The 23,731-nt window shown below is 38.5% G+C and overlaps 1 long non-coding RNA gene across 1 annotated transcript in view; it reads left to right on the top strand.

The window, feature by feature from the left end:
• The window catches only part of LOC120323890, a 39,822-nt gene extending 16,558 nt beyond the window's left edge, over positions 1-23,264 (top strand). Inside the window, exons 2-3 of the long non-coding RNA XR_005564804.1 lie at positions 17,942-18,080; positions 22,937-23,264. This is a non-coding gene — a long non-coding RNA (uncharacterized LOC120323890). The remainder of the gene's footprint in view (positions 1-17,941; positions 18,081-22,936) is intronic.
• The last annotated feature ends 467 nt before the right edge of the window (positions 23,265-23,731 follow it).

Genomic DNA, 23,731 nt, shown 5'->3' with positions numbered 1-23,731 from the left:
CTTTTAACTGGTGATACTATAGGACACAGGTAGGCTGATGAGAGACTTGTTTTAAAGAAAAGCTTTGGTCAGCAAGGAGACAGCAAATACAAATTTCAGTTACTTGGAAAGGATTATTGCTGGCCTTCTCATTTTGTGTTAGGGAATCTATATTTTTTCCACTTTGATTTAAAAACAGTCTAGTGGCTGTACCACAAAGGAAAAATCAAGAAACCAGAAGTCAAAGCTATTAAACTTCAAAATAAAATAACTTCTTTCTGAGGGCCAGAGATAGTTGTCAAAGGAAAGGTAAATCCATTTGTGTTGTGAGAGTTGACAGCCTCAGCTGTCCTCAGAGAATTTTTCTAATGCTCAGAGGCATCACAAAACAGAAAAGTATTGGCGATAACGAAGAGAGGCCCAAGGAAATCATAGAGATTATACCAAAGCCCTCTCAGTATTAATAAATACCCACCACTGTAGCTTAATTTATGTAGCTGTTCTGGAGCAAACCTGTAGAAGAGATGTAACATATGGATGTGGTGCATTGTAACTTATAGTATATTGCTTTATGTTATAAATCACATTATTACAATGTATTTGCCTTTTAGGGAAGGGCAGGCATTGCATCTGCTGCAACTCAATTTAACTGTAAGTGTTTATTTGAAATAGTTTTTTCATTCTATAGTAGTGCACCCTAGCAAGGGGATTTCTCTGCTTAGGTGTTCTTGTAGAGGCAACAGCTCCAACAGAGGTGCTGCTGCAGAAGGGAGCATCCCCAGAGATGCAGCACACCACCTGAATTTCTTCAGGCATAGTGGTGATTTAGTTCACATGTTTCTCGCACAGCTTTGTGTCCTTAGAACACCCTGCTAAGTCTACCGACTTCCTGAAGTGTGATTATGGCTAAATCCTGGAAGTACACCTAAAGTTCTGTGAGAGTTCTTGCCCCAGAAGCTGCAAATGTCAATTTGCAGGTCAGTAGCTTGCTGGTTATCTGGCAGCAGCCAGAGTTTCCTCAGAGACATGGTGCTGGAATTGCAGGGGTAGAGCCCCTTCATGCCGCCCTCAGGAGCACGCTGACAGGCAGCCATGGTAGCAAGCTACTTTCTGGGTGCTTGATCTCCAGCTGTAGCACTGGCTTTGCAGCTGGCAGACCTGGATAGGTTTGCTTTGTTAGGGATAGTGGCACAAACCCTGGGGAGTTCAGCATTAATGGCAGTCCCTGCCCTGCAAACAGCAGTACTACAAGCTGAAGAAAGGATGAATACTATATTGCTGAACTAACAAATAGTAAAGATCTCTGTCTAGACTTCCTAGTGGTTTTCCTCAGAAGTCAGAAACATGTTTCTTTCTGACTCTTCTCTCTGTTGGCAGTCTTTGAAGTGAAATACCCCTGGCATGCATCCCATCAGGCTCAGAGATCCTATTATTTTGTTTAGATCCTTACTTCATCTTGGCTCACAAAGACTCCATCTCTTCAGACCTCAGAAGAGTACTTTATCTGAAGCTTAAGACTGATTTACAGCATTGAACACTGCCGTTGAACCACGGCTAGTGCCACATCTCACATAAACCATTCAGAAGTTAATTTCTTGTCTGAAGAGTGTGACATTTAAGCATACAGCCAGAGTGTACCAGGAGAGGGAGCATATCAAGAAACTGTATCTATCAGCATGAGAGGTGATAGTCTCAGCCAAGGACTGCTGATGATGTGGCAAAGGAGAGTGTAAGGAGATACTGAAAAGGAGTTAATGAGGTAGCTTTGTAGCTATTTACAGCATTTTCCCTTGGTGCGAAGGGCAGGAAGGATGAGAAACCAGAGGTGATGTTTAGGGTTTTTTTTGTGGCTTGATTTTTTGTGGTTTGCGTTTTGTTTTAATTTAATAGATAGAAAGTAGAAACTGGCAAATTGATGGAATAGGGGGGAAAAAAAGAAAAAGAAAGGCTGAGTCCCAGCTATTTGGAAGACATAGGCTAGTATCTTTTGTTGGAAGTTGCCAAATTAAATGAAACATTATTGTTATGCCTCAAAACATCAAAAAGATCAATTTACAATATTTTTTTTCCCTGGAAATCTTCCTGTATTTTAAAGTTTCACATAAGACAAGGTAACAAGACAGCACACCTTTGGCTCCCCTATACTCTTGTAGCCAGCAGCTAAGAGGCTTCAGAGCTTTCTTTTAACCCTTATTCTCTTAGATGGCATTCACAGAGCCTGTGGCCAGTGAACTGAATGACCTAATGGAAAGATTTCATCCTTTCCGAATATTGGTAATAAGATATAAGTAGGGCTTGCTTGAGTACATATCTGTGAATCTGTTCATTGAATGTTCTTAAACATACATCTTCTAAACTCTGTGTAAACAGACTGGAGGTCCCAAAGATGAGCAAATTAATCTGTCTGGATATTTTGAACTAATTGAATAATCAGCTTCCATGTTTTCAAAACACAGCTCCTATCATAAAAAATGTACAAAATGCAGAAGTGTTGCTATGTTGGTTTTGCAGTCTTATATTCACCTGGAGATTGGCTGGAATAAGAGTGGAGGAAAGAGAAAATCACTGGATTGGGGTACATGCTCAGAACTGCGCTTATGCATGTCTGCCAGCCATCCTTTGAGATCTCACAGGAGGTCAAATATGATAGTGAGGAGAAGCAGAGATTCCTTTGCCAAGCCTCTTGTCTTCCATTTGAGTATTGGAGTATCAGACTTGCAAGAGTATGAGAAGAGGAGAAAAGATGATTAACTCTGTATAAGGGGATAAAGTGTCTAATGTGACTACTGTGTGAACTGTGTCTAATGTGCACAGAGGGCTGAAAAAGAGGTAGGGTTGGAATAAATACCTAAACAGAGTAATTAATGTATCACCATTTCTTACAGGCTTTCTGTTTTGCCTATTTCAAGTGGTTTGACAAGTGTTAAGTGTGGCAAATATCGGTTCCTTTAGTATCTTAAGTATATAGAATCACAAAAAAACAAGTGAGAAGAGGCTTCAGGAAGTCACCTGGTCTATCCTCCCACTCAAAGTAGGATCATTTATGATCAATCATCATTGCTGGTAGACGTTTGTCTACCCTGTTCTTCAGGGCAGCTAAACTATCCCAGAGACTGTCTATCTTTATTCTTAGCAAGCTACACCTAAAGTCAAATCTAAATCTACTGCAATTTTAACCCAGGAGACATTCTCATCCCTTTCACAGAGCCTTTAACACATCTGAAGATTTCTATCACATCATTGCTCAGTATTCTCTCCTAAAATGTGTAAATTTTATTCTTAATGCTATCATGAGGGAAGTGGCTACACAAATCTTTTGAATAATGTGAGAGAAAGGTACAGGAAAGTCATGGACAAATGAAACAGCCTACAACAACTGTACTTGTTCAGTTTCTCATTTCACATTTCCTAGAACATTGATTCAGTACCCTAATATTTTGATGGTATTTAGACATACTTTGGTTTTGAGAAGTGCATTCAGATTATGATTTTAGATCCTTTGTATCACAGTCTGATCTGTGTTGATGGAACTAAGAGGAATCTAATAGGACCTCACCTCATGGAGGTGCAATGATTTATCTGCACTGTCCATTTCGGAGTCTTTAGGAATGCTGATTTACAATTGAAGTAGCCCCATTGAATTAAGTATCATTTAAGTATAATGCTACAAGAATTACTATTATAAAAAATTCTTATAACTGTTACCTACAAAAACAATGCATAAGAAATTTCTTACACATAAACCAAATAATTCTTAAAAAAAGCCAAGTGTTAGAATAATGCTTTAGAGTGACACATAAGCAAAAACTAGATAGTTATGAATTTCACTCAAAACTAGGATAGATTAGGATCCTGATGAGATATTTGTTTCCCATTATGATTACAAATGCAGCTTATTAGATCGGGGCCCTGTCTTGCTGCTGTAGGTTACCCCTCTGCTGTAGTACTATAAATGCAAAGGTCAACAATTGCTAGGGTCCATTCAATCTCTCTCCTCCATTTATACCCTTCAAAGAGAAAAAGTAAAAAAAGGTAGAAAGAGATTCTGTTTCTATTTCTGTTAAAGTTAACACAACAGGATCCTACAGGCTGTAGGTGTTGCTGCACAAGCTGGTCTGCCTTCTTTTTACTGTACTAGATCTCTGCCTTCTACCAGCTGAGAATGCCATGGAAACAGAGGTTGGGAAGCAAAAGCTGGTCAGATTGGGTATCAGGGATTTGATTTTTTTTAGTACCTCTATCAAAGGAGACTTTATTTGGAGTGGCAGTGTGAAACATTCTGCCCCATTTCTAGTGGTCTCTATGGCAGTGACAACATTCTCACTGGACAAAGACAAAATAGTGTGAAAAGGTAAGTGCAGGAGTTGCTCGACCTGGTATCTCCTAAGAAGTACTTAAAAAAAACTGAGAGTAATTAGAAAAGTGAAGCATGCAGATGCAAAAATATTTTTAAATGCAAGCAAACTAGTTTACCTTACTCAATACTGGTAGCAGTCGATGAATAGCATAAATTAACAAAGGTGAACACCAACAATGAAAAAAAATGGAAAAAAATTTTTATAGTTTTAATAGTGATAATTATATTTTGTTGAATGACTTTTCTAATATGTTAGCAAATATCTTGCAAAATAACGTTATCTTTCTAGTGGTCATGCTGTTATCACTTCTTGTCTATGTCAATAAAAGCCTGATCTTAACGGTTACAAATAAAGGAACTTACCACAGCAGTATCTCAGTGCAATTCAAAGTCCTGGAGTTGATAGGCTTGTAGCTCACAGTGCAGTTGCCATGATTCAACCATTTCTCCTTATCAGGTACTACCAATGTGCACAGTTTTAACCTTCAACGAATGTGGGGCAATATACACTTTTAGTGTTTCAGTTTGCAGGGAAGAATAATCAAACTAAATGGAAATGCTTTTAAAATTGCTCTCCTGGGCCCCACTGAGCTTAGTTAGTGATTTCAGCCTATGAATCCAGATCTTCAAACGTGTACACAGTTGCTGTAGAATTGCTACAGGTCATCTGACATCCACTAACCCATTAAAGGCTAGGAACTGCATGTGTGAGCTTACATTATTTGGGAAACAGGTCTGTAACATGCTACTATGGAGTTCTCCAAATATTAACCAGTTCCTAGCAATCTTAATTGGAACAAAAACCCCAGGAACACCTAATGACATGAGAAGTCTTAACCCCTGTATTATGACATACTGCTATCAGGGAAGAATGTATGCCTGATTTTGTATCAATTTAAACTTGCACAGATTGTCAAGGTTTTGTTGTGCCTGGCACTGTCTTGAGCTAGGAAAACTACAGTCGTTCATGTTTCAATATTAAATGAAAGTGTAAAGATGGCCATTATCACTGAAATTGTTCAGTAGTATTTATACATAAACATGGCATTAGTGACCAAGCAGAATACATTTAATTACAATAGTTGTGACAAAAAAAAAAAATCCAAAACTACTTAGCTGGTCTTGTGTTTTAAGGCTTATCAATTTCCAGCCAAATAATAGTTTGTATTAAGCATCAATCAGTGCCCTAAAATAGGTTGTTGATAAACAAGACTTACATCAGGTAATCCTTGGAGTTGCTTGCAGAGATCCAAGAACATAGATCTGAGAAGTGTGAACAGTCACATTTATATCATAATGATAATCGACAGTGCTAATACAATTAAAACAGATTAACTATGTAAACAGAGGAACATAGCACCATTTGCAAGCTTGTAGGTGCTGCAGACACTTGTGCGGGCTTGACAGACATGACTAAAGGGCTTATAGGACCCCAAGTAGAATATTCCATGACATCTAATTGACATTAGATGAATTTGTTTATAAATCTGAATTCTGCTCTATTATCACAAGGTAACCCACCTAGATGATCAAAGGAAGTCAGGTGATGTAATTTTTTTAGATTTCAGTAAAGCTTTTGATACTGTCTCTCACAGAATCCTTCTGGACAAAATGTCCAGCACACAGCTGGATAAACACATCATGTGGTGGGTGAGCAATTGGCTCATGGGTTGAGCACAGACGGTAAGAGTGAATGGGGTAACATCAGACTGGTGACTTGTCACTAATGGGGTTCCACAGGGCTCGATCTTGGGCCCTGTGCTCTTCAACATCTTCATAAATGACTTGGACTCAGGACTGGAAGGGATACTAAGTGATTTTGCAGACGACACAAAACTGGGAGGAACTGTTGACTCCCTCAAAGGCAGCGATGCCCTGCAGAGAGACCTCAGTGAATCAGAGGACTGGGCAATCACAAACCATAGGAAGTTCAACAAGGGAAAGTGCTGGATTCTGCACCTGGGATGGGGCAATCCCAGATGTACGTACAGACTGGGAATGAGATGCTGGAAAGCAGTGCCATGGAAAGGGACCTGGGACTCCTGGTTGATGAGAAGTTGAATCTGAGTCAGCAGTGCCCTGGCAACCAGGAGGGTCAACCGTGTCCTGGGGGGCATCAGGCAAAGCATTGCCAGCCAGTCGAGGGAGGGGATTGTCCTGCTCTGCTCTGTACTTGTGCAGCCTCACCTTGAATATTGTGGCAGTTTTGGGCACTGCAATATAAGAAAGATATTAAGCTCTTAGAGAGTGTCCAAAGGAGGGCAATGAAGATGGTGAAGGGCCTTGAGGGGAAGACCTATGAGGAGTGTCTGAGGTCACTTGGTCTGTTCAGCCTGGAGAAGAGGAGACTGAGGGGAGACCTCATTGCAGTCTACAACTTCCTTGTGAGGGGAAGAGGAGGGGTGGTGACCAGTGACAGGACCCAAGGGAATGGCCTGAAGTTGTGTCATGGGAGGTTTAGGTTGGATATTAGAAAAATGTTCTTCAGCCAGAGTGTGGTTGGGCACTGGAACAGGCTCCTAAGGGAAGTGGTCACAGCACCAAGCCTGACAGAGTTCAAGAAACATTTGTGTGATATTCTCAGGCACATGGTGTGACTCTTGTGATCCTGTGCAGGATTAAGAGTTGGGCTTGATGATCCTTTTATGTCCCTTCCAACTCAGCATATTCTGTGACTCTGTGATTCTATGATTACATTGTAACCTTTCCACTGCTTGTGAAAGATGGAAATTCACATTGCTAGTACCAACACAAGCTTATGATTGGCACCTCTTTTCAGTATTCTAAGATGTTACCCAGAAGAGAATGCCTGTTTATTTTGCCTGACATATTTTTGCTCATTCTGACCCACTAAGCCAGAAGATCCAATGAGTATAACTAAGTCTAAAGTGTATCTGACTGGCATCATAAGCTGTGTTTGTATCAATAAGTTAGAATATCACAAAATGAACATAGACGTTAGAGATCAGTTGTATCTACTTTTAGTTTGCAGCAAGGTTTTATCCTACACCAGCTATCATCTCTGCCAAACAATTCTTTTTCTTGGTTCCATACAGCACAAGCCAGTCAGTTCCTACAAAGAATATAAATAATCCCATGTTAGTTTGAAGGCTAAAAGTGCTTAAAAAGTGTAGACTGACCCAAACTGCTCTGGCTGGTCTGAGGGTCCCAATACAGAACCTCTCTCTGTTAGGCTATCCATATGGAGTAAGTGTACCTAAAGAAACCCTTATGACTTCTTGTCTTCACAAGTCACAGCTCCTAACTACAGAAGCCAGTCTGATCTGACAAGGACCAAGAGGCTTCTTCCAGACTTGAAATGGCACCATTTCTTTCTCTGCTGGATGATATGTCCTAGCTCAGGAAGACCTTTCATGTTTCCAGGTTTCACATTTTTCACTGTGAAAGGAAGAGGTAAGAGCAAAATTATGGCTTGGATACCTTCTTTACCTTAATTTAGCCTTTAGCACCTAGAGATACAGCTATTGGGCCTGCTCTTTAATTTGGACAACACACTGGATGTTCAGCAAAGGGGATCTGAAAAAGGATTGCAACCTGCTTTGCACAGTATCTCACTTTGGTATTTCAGGTGGTAAAAAATTGGCTGAAATTGGATAAAATATGACAGAAGACTACCAGTATCTTTTTTCTAGTATGAATGTTGAATCATTCTGAAGTATGCTGCATACTGAATAATTCAGCCTCAACCTGTTAGACATTTGGTTTAGATCTCTAATCCAGAAAGCAAACTGGTTAAAGCTTCCTACACTGCACCCTCCCTTGAAAATCATAAAATTTAAAGAAGTTAGTAATTAGCTAAATACAACACATGTTTATATAGCCAAAGACTAAAAGCTCAGAGATTGACTGCCTTGAAAATTGAGGTCAAATTGTGAACAGGCTAAAAATCATGATTCCTAGACCTGTGCTTTAGTTAGTAAACTATATGCTATGGCAAGGAGCAACAAGAAAGAGCCCACTTGGTGAGAGAATATGAGGAGCTGGCCACAATGCAGGTAGGTAGAAGCAACGACCACACTGAAAAAGGTACAGTCCCACACTGTCCAAGCAAGACAAACAGAGCAAGATTGACAACAGCAACAGGCTCAGCCAATAGTCCGGTGATCAGGCACATTCAAAGAGACATGTTAGGTTTGGGGTCAGTCCAGGAAGTCCAGTCAGCAAGTCAGGATCATCAAGAAACAGAGCTGGATACAGCTCTACTTACAGTGTAGTTCAGGCAAGGTCTAGGGCCTGAGCCTGAGCTTAAAAGGAGCTAGTGGACCAGAGGTGGAGGATGTAGAGATGGAAGTCCCAGATATTCTCAGGGCAATCAATGCTAATTGGTGCATTCAGGGAATGCACTGTATTTCCTGCTCCTTATGTCTATAAAGAGGAATTTTAGGCATTGCTATTGTTACTTTTCTTGAAGTGGCAGAGTTTTTCATTAAGTGTATGTAGAACTCTCTTTTTACAATGTTTCAAGATCTTCCTTAATATGTTTTTTAATTATTCACAATTTTAATAATGTGATGCTATAGTTATAAAATCCTACTACAATGTAAGTAGGAGTAAAACAAATCTTTTGACCAGATTACCTCGCAAACCAAAAACACATGTATTTCCCAAAGGTAATGTGCATTGGGAAATACATTAGGTGAAACTAATGAAAGCTGGTGGCTCCCAGAAGAGATCTTACCTCATGACAAAATTGTCTAACAATTTTTGGACACCCTTATGACAGTGCGTGAATATTGCAATGAGGTTTCTAGAAAAGCAAGAGATGTAAGTTATCTTGCTTGTGATTGTAACTGGTACTGGATTTGAATAAGTACATTTGAATAACCAAACACCAGCAGCTGCTGGGAGCTAGAAAAAAAGCAAAGCTAATCTGATAGGACCTGTCAGAGTGTCAGAGTCAGGGACAGTGTAGCACTTTTCATGTGAGATCATTTCATGAGGACTGTTCTTCCTTTGGTCTTCTGATGTGCCAGCTGAAGGGGGTGAGGTTGTGACCTCTTCATTTTACTAGCATAGCTGCTTGACAGCAAAGGATACACCAACACCTACAAAGACCCGCCCTATACTGTCCTCTGACATTCAGAGCCTTCTGTTACATTTTCAAATCTTTTATATGACATCCTGCTTTTTCTTAGAGCTTAGTCTGTAAAGCACATTTGTGTATAGAATATTTTATTTTTTAAAGGAGAAGATGATGAAGAGTGCAGATATGATGGCACACTTGCATTAATGTATTTACTTTAAATATTGCACTCAGTTCAGGAAATCTCATGGATTTCTCTGTATGGCAGGGGAGCCAAATCTTTAGCAGAATTTTGTCATCCAGTAGAATTTTGTCTGCTTCTGACAGCTAAAGTTCAAATCTGCCTGAAGAGTTCCTAAAAATTTATGGAGAAGTAATGAAGATTATTCAGGGAGAAAATACTTCTTTGTAAGTGAAAATAAATGAAATTGCTTACAGTGGAGACAACTGCAATAGCAAGTATTGAGTTAAGAAGTACTAGCACTAGCCTTTAAAAACTCCCGACTCTACATTTTGAACAGTGACTGGTGATGTAGGTGTTTCACCTTAAAATATTCAAACTAAGATGCCTCAAACAGTTTTCAATTTCACAGTGATTGAATACTTGCTTTTTGGAAATTAGTTTCCACAAGTTATTTTGAATTAAGTACAGAAACCAAATGACTTTTTGAAATTTTAATCAAAGTATTAAATGTATATTGCATTACATGCAATGAAGTTATGGATGGACCCATAGAGTGATGGTGAATAGAGTTAAATCCCATTGACATCCAGTCACAAGTGGGGTTACCTAGGGCTCACTATTGGGGCTAGTTCTCTTTAATATCTTTATTAACGATTTGGACAGTAACTTTGCAGATGACACCAAATTAGGCAGTGTTGATCTATCAGGAAGGCTCTGCGGAGGGATCTGGACTGGCTGAATTGGTGGGCTGAGGCCAACCGTATGAGGTTCAATAAGGCAGAGTACTGTACATCAGGCAAGTACTTCAGTTACAACAGCCCCATGCAGCACTACAGGCTGGGGGCAGGTGGCTGGAAAGCTGCTCAGCAGGAGAGGTCCTGGGGGTGTTGGTCAACAGCCACTGAATATTAGCCAGCAGTGTGCCCAGGTGGACAAGAAGGCCAATGGCCTCCTGGGCTATATTAGTGTGGCCAGTGTGGCCAGCAGGACCAGAGCAGTGATTGTCCAACTGTACTTGGCACTGGTGAGGCCACACCTCAGCTCCTGTGTTCAGTTTTTGGGGCCCTCACTATAAGAAGGACATTGAGGTGCTGGAGCATGTCCAGCGAAGGACAATGAAGCTGGTGAAGTCTTGTGAAGAACATTGAGGGAGTTGGAGGTGTTTAGCCTGGAGAAAAGGAGGTTCAGAGGTGACCTTACCGCTCCCTACAACTACAAGAAAGGAGGTTGTAGTGAGGTAGGGGTCAGTCTCTTTTCCCAGGTAACAAGTGAGAGACCAAGAGGAAGTGGCCTCAAGTTGCAACAAGCAAGGTTTAGACTGGATTTTAGGAAAAATTTCTTCACTGAAAGGGTGGTCAGGTTTTGGAACAGGTTTCCCAGGGAAATAGTGGAATCACCATCCCTGGAAGTGTTCAAAGGTGGGTGGATGTGGCTCTTGGAGGATACGGTTTAGCGATGAACATGGTGGTGCTGGATTAATGGTTGGACTCAAGGGTCTTAGAGATCTTTTCCAAACTTAATGATTGTGTGATTCAAAGTTCATTATTGCTAAGGTGTTTTAGAGACATAGTGGAATTAGGAGCTCTATGAATGTATGGATTTCTAAATGTAAGATTCCAAATAAGTTTTGGTGAGGAAAATATTACTTACCATATTATCACACATGGGTATTGCAGCTAAATTCTAGACCTTTATATTAAATTTATGAGACAAAATATCATAACCTCCACATTGTTTGCTTTATTAGTCACTTTTTTCATTTTTTTCCCACTTAAGTATTTCTAATAATCGAATTAATAGCAAGATAATAATCCACTTAGAAATTTTTGTCTTATTTAGGTAAATCATTCCTCCTCATATTTTCTGCTGACAGGTAAAAGGTATTCTTTCAGCCCACTAAGAATGCAATTAACTATAGGTGGAATAACAAGATGATGATATTAATTAAGAAGAGCTAGGTAATTTTAGAATTTAGTCTTTGGTTTTCGTATTACCAGAAACCAAATCATTCTTTGGTATAGCAGCACATATGGCATATAATATCACCCACTGTTCTGAGGCACCCTGTTAGACAACCATATGTGCTGAAAAAAGTCTCTGGTTGTTCAGGAGCTTATTCAAGATTGACTGGCTGCTTTTTCTCAAAATGTCCTTGATTTACTGTTTCACATCTAAATTAGAATTTTTAAACTGTAAATATTCATATTCAGTTTTAAAATGCTACAGCATGTATAATTTTGGCCTGAAATACAGAGCTTCATTTCTACCAGACAAAACCAAGAAACTCCTTGACATTCAGAACTAAAAAGAAACGTTTGTATTCTAATATTGCAGTCTAAGCATTATTAACTTCCTTGCCTAAATCTTTTTCTTGCTTTACTCCCTACCAATACAGACCTCTAGATGTGACTTTCTTAATGATTGTAACACTACAGTCCTTATTTCACCTCTTGTATTTTAGTATCCAGTTTGCACTTACAGTCTCTAAGTTCTCTGTGGTTTGAAGAGCAAAACATCCCATAGGAAATGTATGTAAATAGCAGCAGTTATGGGACAACAAATAATGAATCTTTTGTGAGTCAGCTTCGTCTGCTCTGAATAATACGGTGTAGAAGATAGCCCATCACAATAAAAAGGATATTGTACGATATTTGCTTAAAGGAAATGTTAAATCATGGGAATATATAGTGAAAATAAGAGTGGAAGAATATTTTACAATGCCAATTTAGTGTGATAGAGTGCGGAATAAAACCACACAATATTTACAATGAAATATTTGATAAACAGTTTTAATGGGAATTAAAAGGTAGGAAGATATAAATTTCAGTTAACACAAAAATAGGTGATGTTACCTCTTTGACATAAGAATTCCTTTGCTAAAGGAACTGAGATAATTTAACTCAGGTTTTAGTAAAGAGTATGACTTAGGAGCACACAATACCTGCAAAGTGCATAATAAGGGGACTCAGAAGTTAGAGTCTGCAACATTGTCTGTCAATATGGAATCATCCTAGGGTAGTGTGTCTCTGATGGATTTCCTTATGACTAAATTTCCCAGTATTCAACATTCTCCTTCGTGACTTAAAAGTAAATATAAAATAAGTATTAATAAAAGCCGCATATGACATGAGGATTGCCAGAGTGGTAACTAACAGTGAATATAGATAAATTAGTGTGATTTGGGTCAGCTGGTAGACTTGTCTATTCAAACACACTAATTTAATTCAGCAAGACACAGCTATCCCTGCAGAATATTGAATTCTCAGCTGAAGAATAGGGAGCTTAAAATAAATTGTGGAGTCACAGTGGACAAGAATTTGATTTCTCATTGTGATGCTGTGGCACAAAGAGGTAGCAAAAACTGTGAATGAACAAACAAATAGTGAATAGAAACAGGGAAATATTTTTTACTCTGCATGTGGTATTGGTGACACCAGTGTGCCACCTCCAGGTGTGGTACATACATCTTAAAACTAGTGCTGAAAAATTAGAGGGAAGGGCAGAAAAGAACTGCAAATATATAATAAAGACATAAAGAGCTCAGCATTTATTTTTAGCAAGGAGGATATTATGAAGTGACTTGAATATATTTTCTTTATAAAGAAAATACCAACTTATCTTCCCTAGGAGAGAAAGCAATAATACTGGGAGAAGGGATTTTTTTTTTTTTTTAATTCAGGTCTATCTTCCTTTCACAAGGCAGTTTTAATCACAAAAATGTCTGAAATCAAGTTAGGGGTAAATGGGTAAAATGTGAGGATTTATGAAAGGCAGAGTGACAGGCTGAGTAATTAAGCACCCTTTCTGATGCTAAACACCATGAATCTATGATATGTAGATGAATTTGTTTTCTCCCATCTTCATTTGGTTGTTCCAAAAATAGATTTAATTGTGGTAAGTATTAATCCCATTTCTTTCCAAAAAGCGCTGGCACTTTCAAATGGAAAAATATTAGTTATTATAGAAAATCTGCAAATATTAAGTGTAAATGTTTATATTTACATCACCCTGAGATGAGTGGGCAGATGACGATATCCATGTGAAATGGCATTAATATGGATTGTTGAGTATAAAGAGGAGGAGAAAAATCATTTATTCAGAGATGATACTGTAAGGGTTCTTGTACTACTTCCTCTAAGTATATCGTACATTTTTAAAGTTTTAAAGTGTTCGGGCTTTCAGCTACCAGCTGCTCCCACGGAAGTTACTTCCGACAGGACCCGCGGTGGGTTCCTTTCAGCACCATGGCCAGCGTCAGCCTCCTGCACGGCTCTCCGGGCTTCCCACTCCTCCTCCTGCAGGCCTTACGCTTCTCAGAACAAAACCCTTTCTTTTGTAACATTCGGTGGATTACTTTGATTATCTTCCATAGAGAAGTCATAGTAATGATGGAAAAAGTGAGAGGCTTGTGTTTTGAAGTCATTAAAGATGCGTAGGTGTACAGTCCATGCAGTCAAATTGCAAACAACAAACTGCAAGTGAAAACCTTGTCCTGCTGGTAGCCATCATTGACAGGATGCATTGCCAAGTCTGGTGTATGGTGGGATGGCCTCAAACAGCAGCCAAACATCCAGAGAGCCTTGCGTTCACTCTTCCCTCCTTTGCCTTCTCACAGTGGAAATGGGAAGAAAATAGGAAGAACAAGAACTCATTTTAAAAAGTGATACACACACAGGTAAACCCAGATGACCAAACCACAGCTAAGGTATTAAGGAAAAACTTATTCTGAGGTTGGAAGCCCTGAATACACTGCTAAGCCAAACAAACAAAAAGCATGTCTATGAGAAGTTTACTCTCGTCTTGCAAGAAGGGAGTTAACTTCTCAAAACAGACAAGCAGAAAATAGGCAGCACTATTCATGGGAAAGAATTTTCTCCCACAACAGGTTTTTCCCAGGCCTAGTTTTCCCAGCAGCAAAAACCTCCTTAAGCAAAACTCTTTTTTCTCCTCAAATAAATCTTCTGCATTTAACTTTCTTTCCCTATGCTCATGTATCAAAACAAAGATCATTCACCAGTTACTGAAGTTGTCATAAAGGCTCAATTTGGGGAATTTAGTTTAAAATACTTAATTATTTATTTGGGTATTGGGAAACAAAGATGACAAACATCTAAACACGTAGGGAAGACACCTTTTTTGTCCCACTTCCCAGGTTCAACTTCAATCCAGACACCTCTCCTTCCTGCTTCCGAATCTCCACTCTCCACACCAGGAGTGATCCATATGGTGGTGGCAGGAGCTCCAGTAGAGGATAGTGCCACGTGAACTCTGCAGGCACCAGCAGAGAAGAATTCTGCTTCCCCCACGTGTTTTTTTCTTCCCCTCCCCACCTGGTCCTGTGAGGGGGAAGGGTATGGGGATGGATGTGTGTGTGTGTTCATCCTTAAGAGGCAGTCCCTCCAAAACAATGTTGGAAAAAGGGAATAAAATACAAAATCTCCTTTAACCATGACAGCAGCTTTACTGTGGAGTACTTCCTAGTGCTGTGGCCTTATTGTTCCCTCTGTTGTTCACTTGTTCCATTTCCCTTAGTGTCTTCTGCCTTTTCTTAAATACATCCTCACAGAGGCACTACAGATTCCTCTGATTTACTTTAGCTTTGGCAGTGGATCCATTGCTGAGCTGGCTTGAACCATCCATGCCTGGCACAGGACAGTCTCTGACTTACTCCAACAGAGGCCACCTTTGCAGGCCCCCGACTACCAAAATGGAATTTATACCCTGCATATAATGTCATATCTGAGCTAAAGAAACTAGCTTTGGAAGAGATCAATGTGTTGAGCAGGGCTCAGTAGTCTTTTTTATATGAAAGAAAGTGCCCCTTAAGGACTAGAGAAAGGGATGTTTGGCTCACTGCATCCGAGATCAAAACAAATGCATTATTTTCATTTGCCCTGGTTCCATAAGGTCTCATGGACTCATTTCAGATTTAAAGCACAGATTTAAAGTTGAAGGATAATGAGGATAAAATTAATTTGTTGTCCTCTTTGATTGAATTGCCCCTGCATTGTGCGTTGGATAATTACTTGCAGATGTGCAAAGAAAATGTAGAATGCTACTTCACTGATTTTCAGACATGAAAATCTATAAAGACTCAAAGGATTTGGAAATTAGGTGTCTTTCACCACTGATAAGGCAGACCTCTTAAGAAGCATGGGTATTCTTGATAACAGATATGAATACAGCATGCGGCAGAAAATCTCTCTTAGATCAATCTAACTGTTGCAAAGAACTTGCAGCACCACAAACTTTCAAACATGCACCCAAGATATGGAGAGAATCTGTGCTGTAGGTACGAGACTGCATGGAAGACCATGATATTTTATCTTCACAGTTACTATTTGTGCTAGCTAGGTTAACCTGGAACTGGCAAAATTGCAAATGCCAGATCCATAATTCCACTTTGTTTTTAGACTCATTTCATGTATCAGAGACTGGCTTGGTGCAGCTTTGCTTACCTTTTGGGATTTCTTTGACCTATTTTGCATGGGATTGATATCAGTGCAGCTCCATTAATTTCAGATGCATAAATCCAGACTTACATGAACACAAATGTCATATGTATGATGACATCCATATATTCTTCATTATATTCATGGACAATAGTCTACTAACAAGTCAATCAACCTCCTTCCAAACAAGCAGACTAATAAAAATAACTTATCAATATCCACCTATTGCTTTTTTCACATACAAAATGAAATCACATCAAGCAAACTAAAAAGCCTCAATGTTTCTTCTGTCTTTAATACAAGGGGGAAAAAAGGTAACTATTTTCTATCATGCATCCAAAATTCTGCTTATGGTGAATTGTATGACTTTAACAAGGTTTTTTAGTTTGCAGTGGATGAATTAAAAATTAACTGCCGTTTAAATATTCATTAATAGAATTTGTGTCATAAACAGACCAAACTAATGTCTCATTACAACAGGGGTGTCCATCATTGTCCACTAGCATTATCCTACAAAAAGCATATTACATGTTATCTATAGATATTTGTATGTTCTATTATAAGATTGAGATTGCACTGAAGTTGACTATTACACAGAAGATGCAGAGTCAAATCATGTCACCTCTTCATAGGCAATATAATCAGATTTCCATCACTGCTACCACTTTTAAACATCTTTGTCTTTATATGAGTCTGTTGCACCCAAACCTGGAAAACCGAATTGTACTAGGACCAAATATCCTTATATAAGAGCAATTTCTGTCATTTTTGTATTCAGAGTACAATGATTAAGCATGTAACAAGTCATTTGTGTCCAGACACCCATATGTCAGACATTCCTACAGAATATTTTATGGAGTACAATTGTTTTTTCTTGTTTTCATCATAGCAATTTGTTTTAGTGAAAAGATTGTTGGGGAGTGAATAGGTTGAGAAAGAAAAAATGTCAGAACATCGAGTACCTCCATTAACACAGGATGTTCTAAAGCTCTGGAACAGCTTTTCAAAAATATGCGGTGTTCAGTGTTTCTCAGTGTTCCCTGTAAAAGACAGGATATGAATAGACTGTAAGAAAGTAAACTTCGCCCAGGTTCTGGAAGTATTCAAGTAGAAAAATACACTGGTAGCATCCTTGAAAATTATGAAGTAAAATTTTTAGTTTTCTCTCCTCCCTTAGCTCCACTTTGATTCTCAAAAAAAAAACCCCAAACAAACACTTGATTCTTAAATGGACCTTCCAAAGCTTTGATTTTCCTGTCATGACTTAAATGGGTAAATAGATAAATTGTCAGTAGTTAAAGATAGAGGTATAGCAGGAAAATTCTGATGATTAGCATAGCTCCTGTGGAAACATACCTCTATGCAAAAGTCAAAGGGTTTCGTCCAAAGGCACTCCGTGGTTTCTTTAGAAAGTGAAGACTTTGACAAAACAACATTGCAAATCATTATCTTTATGAATTTAGTAAATTGTTTTACTGTAATTTTAGCTGATTACTAGACTTCCTGGATGAGATGTTCAAATCCCCACTGTTTCAGTAATATAGGCAGTTAAGCAGAGATCACGTTCTCACGCACTCAAAGTGCCTACATTTTTAATGAAATCATGCTGAAATTAGGTACCTAATAGAGAACGTAACTGTATTCTATAAAAAAAAAATATTTCTTTACTTCTTGTCATTTTGACACTTGTAAAAAGTTTTATTGCTTTACACTTGTCAGCCTTTGGATTTATTCAATTTCAGTCAAGAAGTTGAATCTTACGATAACCAAGTCTTCTTTTCATACCAGTGGGGCTTTTCTGCTATCATGGGTCTTCAGATAGCATATTTGTAAGAAATTGTCTATGCTTCCTCCTCCAGCAAGAGGTTTGCCTTTCGTTATAGAAGCCTTCATTTTTTCTTTCCTTCCACTTTGCTGTTATGCAGAAATGCAAGACCTCTGTTTTCAATCTGGGCCTTACATGGTGGAGTAAACAGGAGCGCTTTCACACCACCTCCTGTCGATGTTGACATGAAGCAGCTTCAACCACAGCGTCAAACTGAAGGGACACAATGATAATGAAAGGTGAGAAAATGGCAGCTAGAAGCTAATCAAATGAAACTTTGCAGTTCTTGACTTGCTCTGTGTAAAAGGGCTCAGCATAGACTCAACAGATTTCTTGGGGGGTGTCTGAATCTCTATGGTTAAAATTTAGATGGCAGATTTACATCTACCTGTGTTGTTTCTCTGAACATTACATTATTATGCTGGAAGAAAATGGAAAGATATACAAACAGCAGGAATGAAAGTCAAGAGGAGGTTTCTGAAAAGAGCACTTGCCCTTAAGAAACCCTTGTCAGGTCAGCAGGTGCCTTGGTGTATGCACAATGGAAGGTGCTGTGGGTAGCAGAATAGATAAAATGACTCCAGAGATTTTATTATTTTCACTCACCTGAAAACGATGGACTTCAGCTGATGAAAAAGTAAAAAAGGAAAATTACAAATTCCAGAATATTCAAAAATTTCTGATGTAATGTCTAGCTTTTTAGAAAATTTTCAAGTCTGGAATTGGAAAAATATATTCCTCTGACGTTTTTCTATGAATTAGCATAACCAAATAAAGTTTTATAAGAAAGCAAGTGTTACTCAGAACTGCAAGCACCATCACTAACAATGTTCTCCCACAGCTGTCCCATAAGCATATCAGACATGGAGGTCCGATCTAAAGCCACATACTCTGAGCACTTTCCTGTTCACTCAGTTTTGTCTCATGATTTCCCCTGAAATGCTATCAATTATTAGAATTCAGAATTTGTACCAGATTGTCTCTACTGCTATATAAAGTGCACGTTCTTGTTCCTTTTTTATCTTTCACTTTAGTCACTCCTCTTCTGTCCATGCTAGTTTGTTGTAGGGTTTTAAAGTTTTTTTCTAATGGTTTGTTCCAACTTTTCTATTATTTATCTTGTTTCACTGCTTCCATCTGCCTCCATTGCATCATTTCTCAAAATCTTCTGTTTTTTCTATCTCACTGAAACTGTTTTGGTCTGTTACTCATATATTTATTTCTTCACTCATGAGATATTTTCTGTTGGCAGAAGAAAAGAAATCTCTTTACTCTTGTTCTAGCAGGAAGGGAATGCTCTACTCTATTGCTGCTCTGGAAGGATCAGAGTTCTAACTGAAATGGAAAGACATTTCTGATGCTGATTTCTACCTAAATACAAAAAGTCTCTTCCCTAGAATCAGGCTTTTTACTTCTCATTATCTAATTTTAGCTGTTAGCTCATTCTGACCTTTCCATAGTAATTTTTGTCCCTTAGATCTCATAAAGGAAAAATTTAGTACTGTTTCTGATACTACATGCTTAAATCTTTACCTATTTTCCAGCTGAACATCACACTGCATGACTCCTATGGATTCCTGTCAGCTCTGGAATAAATAAGATGGAAAAAGAAGATAACGTGAATTATAGTTCTACAAATCCTTCTTTTCCTGTTAGATTGTCTATGGAGAAATTCAGTAATAGCTAGGCAATCCATGACCCTTGACAAATCATCTCATTGTTTTCTTAGGCTTTTCTATTTTCTTTTCTGAAACTTTGCCAGTAACCTCTTGGATGCAGCTACCACATTTCAATATTTTTGTGCCAGACCTAGCAACTTAGAAGGTTCATTGTTTCTTGATTTTTAGTTTGTAAAAATAATTTTAAAAAATTATCTGAAAAGATTAGTGCCAAAGTCTATAGATTTTTAATAACTTTTATGGGTATTATTTTTTCTATATAATATAGTCTATTATCAAAATTTGGTGTTTGTTTCACTGCGTTGTATTTGTCTGTCTACCAGACTTGGAGGGTGAAGAATTGTAGTCATTCTGCTCTCCTTAGGGGACCTGCTTGCTGTTTTGTGGTTGTTTTTAGGGATTTCTCAATACCAGGAGGAAAAAGATGCCTGAAAAATTTAGAGTTGGCCTCGCGCTTTACACTGCTGGAGGATGGATCAGTTTGTATCTTTAAAGTATGTGAAGTATGTATTGGTAGGCAGATTTCATCCATGTATTAGAGTACCCTGGGAACTGCTACCAGGACTGTGTACTTTTTGTTAATAGCTTTATTTGTCCGAAGACAGAAAGAGATATTCCAGTACTCACGATATTGCTTACTGTATCGTTATAATCACTGCAACATTTATAACAAAAAATGGGCCAGATCCACCTAAAAATCAGCAGATCCATCTAAAAATTGCTAGTGCTGGGATTTAACTACTTAAAACTCACACAAATAATTTTTCTCTGCCTTCATTTTGCTTCATTTTGATGTCCTTAGAGAAGTCCTTTGTTTTGTCCTTCACATTCACTGCTGGTCCCAGCTGTGGGTGAGCTTCGACTTTCTCATCTTTGGGCACCATCTCTATCTTCCTTCTGGGAAGTCCATTCCTCCTTCCTCATCTCGTGTACTTCTTTTTGGTGTTTAAGCTCATTCAGGAGTTCCCTGTTAAGCCATTCTGATCTTCTGCCACACTTGATCACCTTCCTGCACATATGAATAGATCTATTTTATTCTCTGAGGAAGTTCAACCAGCTCTCCTGTACCCTGGTCCTCTGTGGCTGCTCCCCACTGGATACTGTCAAGAAGATCTTGGAATAAGCCAAAATCTGTTCTCAAAATGTTCATGGTTATAATTCTAATATTTGTCTTCCTCGTTTCTCTCAGGATTTTAAACCCTACAATCGCAGGGTTACTGTAACCAATATGATTCCCAGCCTGTAACAGTTTATGTATTGGAATAGTCTCTCACTTGGTGGGATATTTTAGGTTCTTTGGATCCTTTCAGCCCCTCAGTCTTGCAGGGATTGCATCCACCTCACTGACTGATACTATACTTTCTTCCAGTTTTAATAAAACCATTGAACAAGATTAGGCAAAGAGCAGATCTCTGGAGGACCTGCTAAAAACACCCCCATGGATGATTTGCAATTTACACACACAATTACATATTGCAATATATTAATTGGCTAGCTTTTAACTTGCTTGAACTAGGCTGTATTGATTTTGTATACTCTTAATTTTTATCAGAATGTCATAAATCTAAAGCTATTACACCAGTTACTTATTTTAACCAAGCTTTTAATCCAACTATAAGCAACATCAGATATTTTTGGTAAGACACAGTCAACAGAGCCATGTTGATTGTCATTAATTAAACATCTTAATTTAATTTCTTGTGGATTGCATTCTGTATCAGCCTTTTTTGTGATTCTCCTCAAAATTACTGTACAGCTGGTGGGCCTATTGTTTTAAGGTGATGGCACTTAGAAGATAAAAACATGGAAAGGAGAGAAACAAGTATTTCAGATCTGAATGTCTGTTTTACTGCTCCCTTGGACACTGGTCATGTTGAAAAGAGATCAAGCATACATGTTTAGGATAAAACTTGTCACAGTCAGGAAGCCTCAGCAGACAGAGAAGGCAAACAGTAATTTTTACATTATTTTGTTGCAACAAAAAATTGCTTCAATTTTTCAGTGTTAGAGGATTTTTTTTTGCAAAATGCGTATCCTAAACTAGCAGAACAGAGGTGGCAAGGATGTTGTGCTCTCCCCTGCTGCTCTAAGAGGTTATCATGGAGAGACAACTGTGTCTGTTGAGCAGAACTGGCTGCTTCAGAAAGCATCCTCCTCTGATAAAGCTGAAGGAGACAGAACTCAAATACAGAGGATGGAAGCTCACAATTGCTTTGAATATAGGTCAGATAGTCTTATTGCTTATTCATTAGGTTTTGTGGTTTTTAAGTATGGGTTATTTAGCTATGTAATTGTTTAAACCAGGAAATGAGGCCCAGCTGACACTTACTTGTCACACCTCTCTGTCCACTAGCGTTTGCAATTTAGATTGAGCTAGACAATGCTGTGTACAAACACAGCTACTGCTGTGTGGTGTGGTGTGGCTTACTCGTGCACTGCCACACCAACTTTTTTCCATTAGTAAATATATTGAATGCAATACCTCTCTGGATAAGGCAACCCTTTTGTTTATTAGAAAATTGAGCCTGAGGCAGGTTTCTTGAAAGTTGACAGATATTTAACATCAATTTTCACTGTAAAGGGACAAACATGGTAAACCCCCTGCTAACTAGCCCTCTAAGTGGGTAAAAATTGTGGTTTTAAAGGTATCTTAACATTTAAATCTTTGAAAAGTGTTTGTCTGGGATCGTTTGGTGGGTTTCTGTGTTCTTGGGCCCTCTGAAGTTATCAAGGATTTTCCATAGACCTCAAAAGGAACAATATCAGTATTGTAATGTATACACTCACTGTTCAAAAGAATCATAAATATTCACAGCACTTCTGGCAGGTATATCATCTCTTTAGCCAGCAGAGAAAATGGCATACAAAGAACAATTTTGGTTGTCAAAATGGTAGGGGTTTTTTTCCTCCGTTTATCAGTAGATTTTGCCTTTGGTGCGCTTCCCATGCAAGTCCTGAAGGCCACATGTCAAAGGTTTAAGCATTCCTTTGCCCAACAGCGCTGCTATCAAAATCTTCTCTCCCCTTGCAAACAGCCTTCCCTTCTCCCCACTTTTAAAAATCCCCATTTTTGGTCTGTCTCTTATTTCTTCTCCTAGAAAAACTAAATTATAAAAATCCATCTGAGATTGTCAAAATACAGAAGGGAAGAAGCCTTGTAGACTCAAGATACACAGGTGTTCTGCTGTAGACCAGGACCCTTTTTGAGCTGCAGAGAAAGGGGACAAGATTTCATCCCATATTATTAGCTTAATTGAACTGAAAACAATACCAATTTCACTGGCATGTCATGATGTGAAAATAACCTGGGTGACTGTAGCTCTTCACGCCTTCAAGCTCAAACTTAAAAATAAAATAAGTTGTTTATTTGGCTCTCACTGTTAGCTATTTTCAGATCATCTTGCTTTTTTTTACAGATTGAAGTCACCCTTGATAACTTGGCATCCACAATTTCCAATTCTAAATTCTTGGAGCATTACAAGAAAGTTTGTGTATAAATATCTTTAGAGCAGCTAAACTTCCAAAATGCTGTCGATGTAGCATAGCAACTCTGCATGGGTATGTATTTTAATTGTCTTATTTGTTTCTTAGTAGCAATAACATTACTAGTTCTTTCATCTCTCGCTGTCTACTCCATTGCTTCAAGCAGGTTGAGAAATAATCTAACTAAAAAGGAATTCTAAACCCCTCAGTTAACACGCTTTTCAATTTATGATGCTTGGAATACTGCCATTTGAAAATAAAGGCCACAGAATTAGAGGGTGTACTGTGCTTTGATTTTTTTCCCCCCTCTTACATATAATAAATACTTATTTCTTCCCCACTGATAAAAAGGGAACTCAGGGTGATTAGCACAGCAGTAAGTGGCTCTATTGTAGACGCCTAAAGTTAGATGAGTCGAGACCCATCTTTCTCCACAGTAGAGTGCTTCAGCTCTGCCAGGTGAAATCTCTTGCACTTGAACGAAATTCAATTTCCCTCATTTTACCAAAATACTCCCTCAGCAGGTCCAAATGAGATTGTCCTTTGGTGACCTAACACCTTCAAAGCTGTAAGGTCAGTGACCATCTGCAGCAAAGCAGCAAACTCTTTTCATATTACTCAATATGGACTCAGTGTTCGGAAACACCAACTTGATTTTTTTTCCTTGTTTAGTTAAGAGCATCCCTTTATGTGGCGGCCAAGATAGCAAATTATATGCATGTCTGCAA

The sequence above is a fragment of the Pipra filicauda genome, unplaced genomic scaffold (assembly GCF_003945595.2).
Source record: "Pipra filicauda isolate LSUMZ 115617 unplaced genomic scaffold, ASM394559v2 scaffold365_size864120_pilon, whole genome shotgun sequence".
Lineage (NCBI taxonomy): Eukaryota > Metazoa > Chordata > Aves > Passeriformes > Pipridae > Pipra > Pipra filicauda.
This window is presented reverse-complemented; position numbering and strand designations above follow the sequence as displayed.